This window comes from Macaca thibetana, chromosome 6 (assembly GCF_024542745.1).
Source record: "Macaca thibetana thibetana isolate TM-01 chromosome 6, ASM2454274v1, whole genome shotgun sequence".
Taxonomy (NCBI): Eukaryota; Metazoa; Chordata; class Mammalia; order Primates; family Cercopithecidae; genus Macaca; species Macaca thibetana.
The window spans coordinates 110972194-110980411 of NC_065583.1; the positions used below are offsets into that span (position 1 = coordinate 110972194).

Consider the following 8218-nt stretch of genomic DNA (forward strand, 5'->3'; position numbering starts at 1 on the left):
CTGTGTAGTCTAGACAAATCTATGTCTATTTGGGAGGTAAAAAGCTATAGTATTATAGATGTTGTCACTGAAATTGACCTAAGAGATTCTGCTTTCCCAGTGGACAGTCAGAAGTAATCCATAGACATAATTGACTCAATGAATATTGTTATAAATAGTATTGAAGATGGTATTTTACATTTGGGAGAATAACTCTTACACAGTGGAAGTTAGGGAAAAATAAATTGGGAATGTACTGCACAGTTCTGGCCATGTGGTCATTTTAATGATGTAGTAAAAATAGAGACGGAGCAAATGAGTGCTTCTTTATGAGGATGGGCTGACTACTTAATGCTCTCAATCTGGAAGGATGAAGGTGGAGTAGGATGTGATAAAAATTTACAGTGTCATGAAGGAAATGAATCAGGTGAGAATATTTTCCTAGTAAAAAACAGCTCAGAAAAATAAGAGCAAAGGACACATACTGAAGGTAGTTTTAAGACAAAAGAAAAAGTGTGGCTTTATATATTATTCCAAGAGATAGGTCAAAATATGGTAGAATTTAAGAAGGGCTTAGATAAACTCAAGGGTGTAGGACTCGTAGGGGGCATGTGTAAGAAATAGGCCATACTTTTTGTTTTAAATCAGAATAATAACATATATTAATTATAGAAAAATTAGAAAAATTATATAAGCAAAATCTTAAATAGTTTAAAAACCTATAATTTTTTAAAAATAACTTTTGATATTTTGATGTATATCTTTGAGCCTTTATTTTTTTTGTTTATGTATTTAACGTATCCAAATGGGCTCAAACTAAGACAAGCAAAGTTACAATTTGCTTTTTCAACTTGATATTTCGTGATATTCTTTCCATGTCTGTAAATTTAGAGCTATACAAACGTTTCAAATGACTGCTACATGTTGCTTTGTATTGATGTGCTATAATTTCCTTGACCAATTCCATACTGCTAAAAGAATTCTGTGTTTTTCTATATGTTTATCTTCTATGTTTATAATACTTTTCTCAACTTAAAAATGTCCCATTGGATCTTAAATGTAATTACATTAAGTTTATAGATTAATTTGGAGAAAATCTTTATAATAGGCAGTGATTTTATCTAGAAACAGTGTATCTTTTCATTTTTCAAGTCTTTATGTGTCTCATTAAAATTTTCTTATTTTATGAATATTTGTTCTGCATATTTCTTATTAACTTGATTATGTTCACAGCATTATTATTATTACTTTTTATTCCTATTGTGAATGGTTTCTCCCATTATTCTAGCTGCTTATTTAGGGCATATAAGAAAATTATTGCTTTTAAAATATTTTATTGTTTTAAGCGGCCTCCCTGACAAACTTTCTTACTGATTCTAGCTTTTTTTCAGTTGTTTCTCTTAGGTTTTCAAGTTTAACCAATAAAATCATCAAGAAATAATGATAATTTTCCTCTTCTTTTTCAATATTGATACTCTTATTTTGTTTCTGGGTACATTTTAATTGTCACACATTTCTAGAATGATGCTATATATTAGGTGTGTATGCCTGTCTTGTTTCTTATTCTAATGGGGATGACTTTATTATTATATCTTTAGGTATAATATTAGTAATTGCCAGGCACGGTGGCTCACACCTATAATCCCAGTGCTTTGGGAGGCCGAGGTGGGCAGATTCCTTGAAGCCTGGGGTTAGAGACCAGCCTGGGCAACATGGCAAAACCTTGTCTCTACTAAAAATACAAAAATTAACCGGGTGTGGTGGTGCACGCCTGTAATCCCAGCTACTTGGGAGGCTGAGGCATGAGAAATACCTGAACCTGGGAGGTGGAGGTTGCAGTGAGCTGAGATAGTGCCACTGCACTCCACTCCAGTCTACTCCCTCAACAGAGTGAGACTCTGTTCCACATATCCCCCAAAAAAGGGTTGGAAACTTCTTAAGTCAATTTTGTTATTTTATTTTTTTTCTAGTAAAAAAAGTCAATTTAAAAAAGTTTTCAAATTAAATAGCTTAGAGTTCTATATAATGCTCAGTTTTTTAAATCTTAATTTTTAATGCTTAAGTGTTACTGTTTCTTGCTTAATAAGAAAATATTTGTGTTATAGATTTTCCGCTGAGTGTATCTTTGACCAAACATCACATAAACCATGGAAAAATGATGTCATACTAATCGTATTTTCTTTCGAATTTGTACTGTTTTGCTGACCAAAGAGTTCAGAAGAGTACTTTTTAATTTCTAAGTATCTTGATTTTTTGGTCTATTATTTTGTTTTTAATTTCTGGAATTATAATTGTATTATTCAATTTTTAAAATATTCTTATTTACTTTTGACTATTTGATCTTCCAGTGGAATGTAAAATCTTCTGCTCTGGTGATAGTTCTGTTAATTTTCTCTTGCATTTTTAATAGTTTTAAAATATTTCAGTGCTATACTTAGCTTTTATATATTCGTTGTAGATTTTACTTTTTTCTGTTTGACAAATTTGTCTAATTTAATCATTCTTCTTGGCTTCAATGCTGTTTTGTTCATTAATATTATTCTTGTTTTGTTTGCATTTCCCTGGCCTATCCTTGCTCATCTCTCTTTTTTTTTTTAACTGTTTCATATCATTTTGCTTCAAATGTGCACCTTGCAAACAGTATATAGTTGAATTTTATTTGTTGATCCAGTATGTCTTTATCTTTTATCAGTAGATTTTATCCCATTCACATGTATTGGTCTTATTTCTGTCATTTTATTTTATATATTTTTTGACTTTTTTCTCTCCTGCTCTCTTTTTCTTTTTCCCTAACATTGTTCTACTTAACCCTGGTCTTTTTCCTGCCCCCCTCCTGTATATTGTCTGAAAGTTACTTATTTCTAGTCTCCCAGTAGTTATTCTTAATTATTTAAAGAGTATAAACTCATATTTGTCTATCAGGAGTGAAATGACATTCCCCATGTAAAATGAATGATTCATCACATCTTCATTCCTTCTTCCTTCTTGCTTTCACCCCAGCAACCCTTTAGATCCAAACAGCCAAATTCAAATAAATCTTGTTAATCCTTTATTCTCTTTAATTTCTCCATAGCATTTGACTATGTTAAACCCTTTAGATGCAGATTATTTTATTAACTTCTTTTCTACATTAACAAATCTTTCTAAAATAATTATTTTTAGCATTTGTATTAAGTTTCAAAATCTTCTGCAAATTGGTTAAGTAGATATTAATGTAAATTAATAGAAATTGGCTTCATTGTCCACTGTCACAATTTTTATATTGGAACATACTTATATTTGAATTCTGTTTATTGAATTTATTTCCTAGCATGCTGGAATGTTCTTCCAAATAAATTTGTCAAAAGACCATGTGATTAATTTTCTTTCTGAATTCTTATATGATTAGCTCCTTATATAATTGTGGTCTTCAATGTTTAACTTATCCTCAAAATTCTATATAAATTGCTTCATTATCTTTCATATTTAACATATATGTAAAAGTAGGATGGAAAACGGATTTTTTTTTTCGTTACCTGTTCTCATTTGATCCAGGTCTTTGTATTTGCCATATGTCCCTCCCCAAACTTCCAGACTCCCTGAGTTTGTTTGTTTATTTATTCGGGGAGACAGAGTGATAGTTTTCGGGATAGATCATGCCTAAATATTGTCAGAGTAGCTTTCCTTTGGCATGGATTGAGTCTCAGGAATGTCAGTACTTCCTTTAATTTTTTATGCAAATTTTAATTATGAAAAATTTCAAGTATACAGAAAAGAGAATGAGTAGTATATTAAACATCCATATATACCCAAGTTTCAAAAAATCAGCATTTTGCTCTACTCGGCTTATCTCTCTCTACATACATCTTCTTTCACCCTGAATTATTTGAGAGTATGTTGATATCACGACACTTCACTCCCAAATACTTCAGCATGTATTTCTTAGCATAAGACTAATACTATTATCCTCTCAGAATATTAACCATAATTCTATATTGGTATTTAAATCCAGTCCACCTATGCCATATCTTGAAAAACTTCCTTTCTGTTTTCAGACTATTTGTATAACTTTCCTGTTTTCATGGGCTGATGTGAATGTTTTCTCCCCCATTTTAATATTTTGGGCATTTCAGAGGGAATGTGGGAGGGAAGAAAATTTAATGCATACATTCAAATTGGCATCTTACAATGAATTTTCTCAGTCTCTTTTTAAGTAGGAATATCCTAGAATATGCCCATAGTTCATTATCATAAGCAGAGCATTAGGCGGAATGATCCATACATCTGCTTTTTGTGGCATTTAAAAATCGTGTTTTGGACTAAAAATAAATATGATCTTGTACTCATAGAAATGTGTAGACTGTCCCTTCTAAATGAGGCCCTTCATCAAGATGTGTCAGCCCACAAAGGGGAGAAGGAAGATGAATCCTAAGATGTGTCAGCCCACAAAGGGGAGAAGGAAGATGAATCCTAAGTAGCTGACTCACATAACTGACTAATGATCAGCAAGTCTAATAGGAAGACAATGAAAACCACGTGGATTGTAGGAGAATTACTGGTTAATTTTCATTAAAAAGCTTCCTTTTTTTATTATACTTCAAGTTCTAGGGTACATGTGCACAACGTGCAGGTTTGTTACATATGTATACATGTGCCATGTTGGTGTGCTGCACCCATTAACTCGTCATTTACATTAGGTATATCTCCTAATGCTATCCCTCCCCCATTCCCCTACCCCATGACAGGCCCTGGTGTGTGATGTTCCCCTTCCTGTGTCTAAGTGTTCTCATTGTTCAATTCCTACCTATGAGTGAGAACATGCGGTGTTTGGTTTTCTGTTCTTGCAATAGTTTGCTGAGAATGATGGTTTCCAGCTGCATCCATGTCCCTACAAAGGACATGAACTCATCCTTTTTTATGGCTGCATAGTATTCCATATGTATATGTGCCACATTTTCTTAATCCAGTCTATCATTAATGGATGTTTGGGTTGGTTCCAAGTCTTTGCTATTGTGAATAGTGCCGCAATAAACATACGTGTGCATGTGTCTTTATAGCAGCAATTTTTATTAACAAGCTTCTAATGTGAATCTGTGTAGTGTGTGTCTGTGCCTAGTGCAAGGTTTAGAAAATCCTTTGAGGAAGGATAATGAGATTATGTAGGACATTAGAAGACATTCAAGTTATCGGCCATTGGCACCATCTCACTCTTAGCATGTTTCCCAATCCTGGGACTTTTTCTAATAGAGGAATGGCAGAGGAGGAGCTAGAACTCTGAACAAGTGAGACTGGAAGCAAGATGGGTATGTGAATCACTCATCTCAAAGACTTTGAAGTTTGTGTTGCAAGGAGAGGTTACAGAAACCTACCCTAGTAAAGCATTTCACTGCCTACAAAGTAAATTTTACTTACAAAGAAGCTATGGGTAGGCCAGGCAAAATGAGACCCAGAAATAATTGGAAAGGCGGCAGAGGAAAGATGAGAGAGTTTGAATAAGTCCTGAAAGCCCAAAGGCTAAGAATACCAAGATAATTTAAAAACACAGGGAAGATTCAAAAACACATGTAGCTGCAGGGAGGGTTGGCCAAAGAACAGAAACAGAGAAAACCATAGGAAATGGAAAAGAGGGGAAATGGAAAAGGATGAAGATGTTACCCTTAAAGGAATGCAGACGCACATGGGAAGATGCCAAAAAGCCAGGCCAATAAGTTCTCTGGATGGAATTTAGGGTATGTAGCCGATTGGAATTAAAGCAAACCCCACCACTACACTAGTCATAGAGGATGGGAGATGACAAAAACACCAGGGGGACAACAATGTGGGTTTCAACAGAAGGTAATATATTGTATTCAGAGGCACTTGAGCATGCGACATAGCAATTAGACACACCATCTAGAGAATGCAAGTGCAAAGGGCAAAATAAAAGAATGTCTGGCCACACTATATATAAACCTGTAAGTCTGAGATAAATGTGTCTTTGTCTGCTCTAGTTACTGTTTGCTCCTTTGTTGACATGTAAAACATGTCCACAAAGTGGTTGGGGGTGTATTTTAGTAAAATGAAGCTCATGGCAGAAAACAGAAGACTGTGAGGATTTTATGAGATTGGGATAGTTATTTCATAATATTACAAAGGATTTGTTTCTTTCTTCATTGTTCCTGTGTGTTCTGTAGAATCAATATTGAGGTTTAATGTCTTTGCACTCTGAGCACCTGAATTTTGAACTTAATTGCAAATTGTTTAAGCCAGAGCATGTGTTGAGCTTTATTATTGCTTTCTGTGGCAGCCTTGGGATCACCTTTGAGGAACTCTGTCCTTCTAAGAATTAAGCTGACTGCCTGGTTCTAAGCCTTGTATTTTGGGGAAAGGATTTTGTCTGTAGCTGCATATTTGTGTTTTTGACCCAGTGGAGTTTGAGTTTGCCTTGTAAGGAATAATATTTATCCTTTGGCACCTGGAAGATGGGATGCCATCTCGAATGACCAGAAAGAAGAATCTCTCTTACCTTATCCTTTTGCCTCTAGTCCATCATCTTTTCTATAGTGGAATGATCTGTTTAAGAAATACAATCAAACCCACTACTTAACATGGCAGGTGAGGTCAGAACTAGCTCAAAGAAAGAAAAATAACTTTAAATGAGGAACCCATAAGCTAAAATACTGTTTTTGTGGCAACATTTTGTCATCTGGGAAAAAACAACTCTCTAGGAAGTAAAGAAGAGAGGAGAGGAAAGGTGGAAGGAAAAGATGGAAGAATACCTTCTTAGTCACTTAACAAATATTTCGTGGGCATAAACTGTGTTCTAGATACTTTAACTTTTCAATGACATTTTGGGCCCCTCAATTAGAGTGAAGGTTTTCTGAGAAAAGGGGTTATGTCCTTGGAGCTTTCATAATAGCAACCACAAAGACAAATAGCCAAATTCAAAGAAATCTTATTAATCCTTTACTCCCTTTAACTTCTCCATAGCATTTGACTATGTTGAAAGGCTTTCTTTTTAGATATTCTCTATTTTTGTCTTCTTCACTACTACCACTGCTTTAGTTGCCTGAGCTAAACTTCTGTTATCTGCTGTCTCTACTGCAGTTTTATCTCTCTACCCTTCCCATTTCATCATTCACATTGTCAACACAGTTATTATTGATTAATTCACATCCCGCTTACAAAACTGTGATAGCTCCCTATTTTCTATAGGAGAGGTTAAAAAATTCTTGACTTTGAATCAACCACAAACCCAGTGGATGGAGGATGATCGATTCTCTCCCCCTCAACTGGGACCAGTCTTATTTTTCCTTCCTGAAACCTGCTCTACAGCCACAGGAGACAACAGGGAGCTCTCCAAGTGCCCCCTATTACTAATTTGGGTCTTAGAAAGAGACTATAGCTCTGAAGACCTGCACATCAATTATTGTAGACAACAAATGAAAGATTGAAAACTGAAGGGCCTTTCTGAGAAATTGTGGCCTCAGCTGTCTGGGCAAAGTGTTGTATCACACTGAAAAGAATACTGTTGCTTGTGTACAATGAGCACAGTGGAGAAATTCCATGGCTCAAGAGCAAAGTGGAGCATACTGGTTTGTGTTCTGCATGTTTACTATGTTGTTTTTGCGGCAGGAGGGGGTGGTTGTTGGATATGAGGAGGCAAAAGGGTGAAAGTGAAAGGAAAATGACAAATGCCTCCATTTGTCTAAATTTACTCTGAACCGCTATAATCAGAAGAATCAAGTTTCGTGGAGAACAGGTTCATGGGTGAAAGAAAGGCTTTTCAGAGACTATTTTTGGCTGTTATTGTGGATGTTGTTACCCCTAGCATGCCACTATGTGTATTATAACCACAGTGACCATATGCTTTCAAGGTTCACATGTGTCAAGGTGATAAGTTGTAATATTTACTTGGTAAAATACTTAATGTTGATTTGGGAAAATATTGACATGATCACCATAGCTATAGACTACAAAGAAAATGATTCTTAAAGGAAGTTATTCAAGTGCATGGGGTACCTTATTAATCAAACAATTAGGAAAAATTTAATATACTGAATAAAGACAGTGCAAAGCACAGAGATGTTAAATTAATGCTACCACCTCAGTTCTTTTGAGCAGTTTGGTAAATTTTGTCTTCTTTTTAATAACCTTAGAGTGGAACAATTCTAGAGTTGAACTGATATAAGCATAAATCTTTGGGCTAGTTTTAGAATCTAGAATATGAAATTTTGAATTTTTATGAACAAATTGCAGTAGAGAATGATCCATCAAGTTT

At 34.7% G+C, this 8218-nt stretch overlaps 1 protein-coding gene across 1 annotated transcript in view; it reads right to left on the reverse strand.

Moving 5' to 3' along the window:
* MRPS36 (mitochondrial ribosomal protein S36) overlaps window positions 1-8218 on the reverse strand; it is a 587034-nt gene that overhangs the window by 412780 nt on the left and 166036 nt on the right. The window lies entirely within an intron of this gene.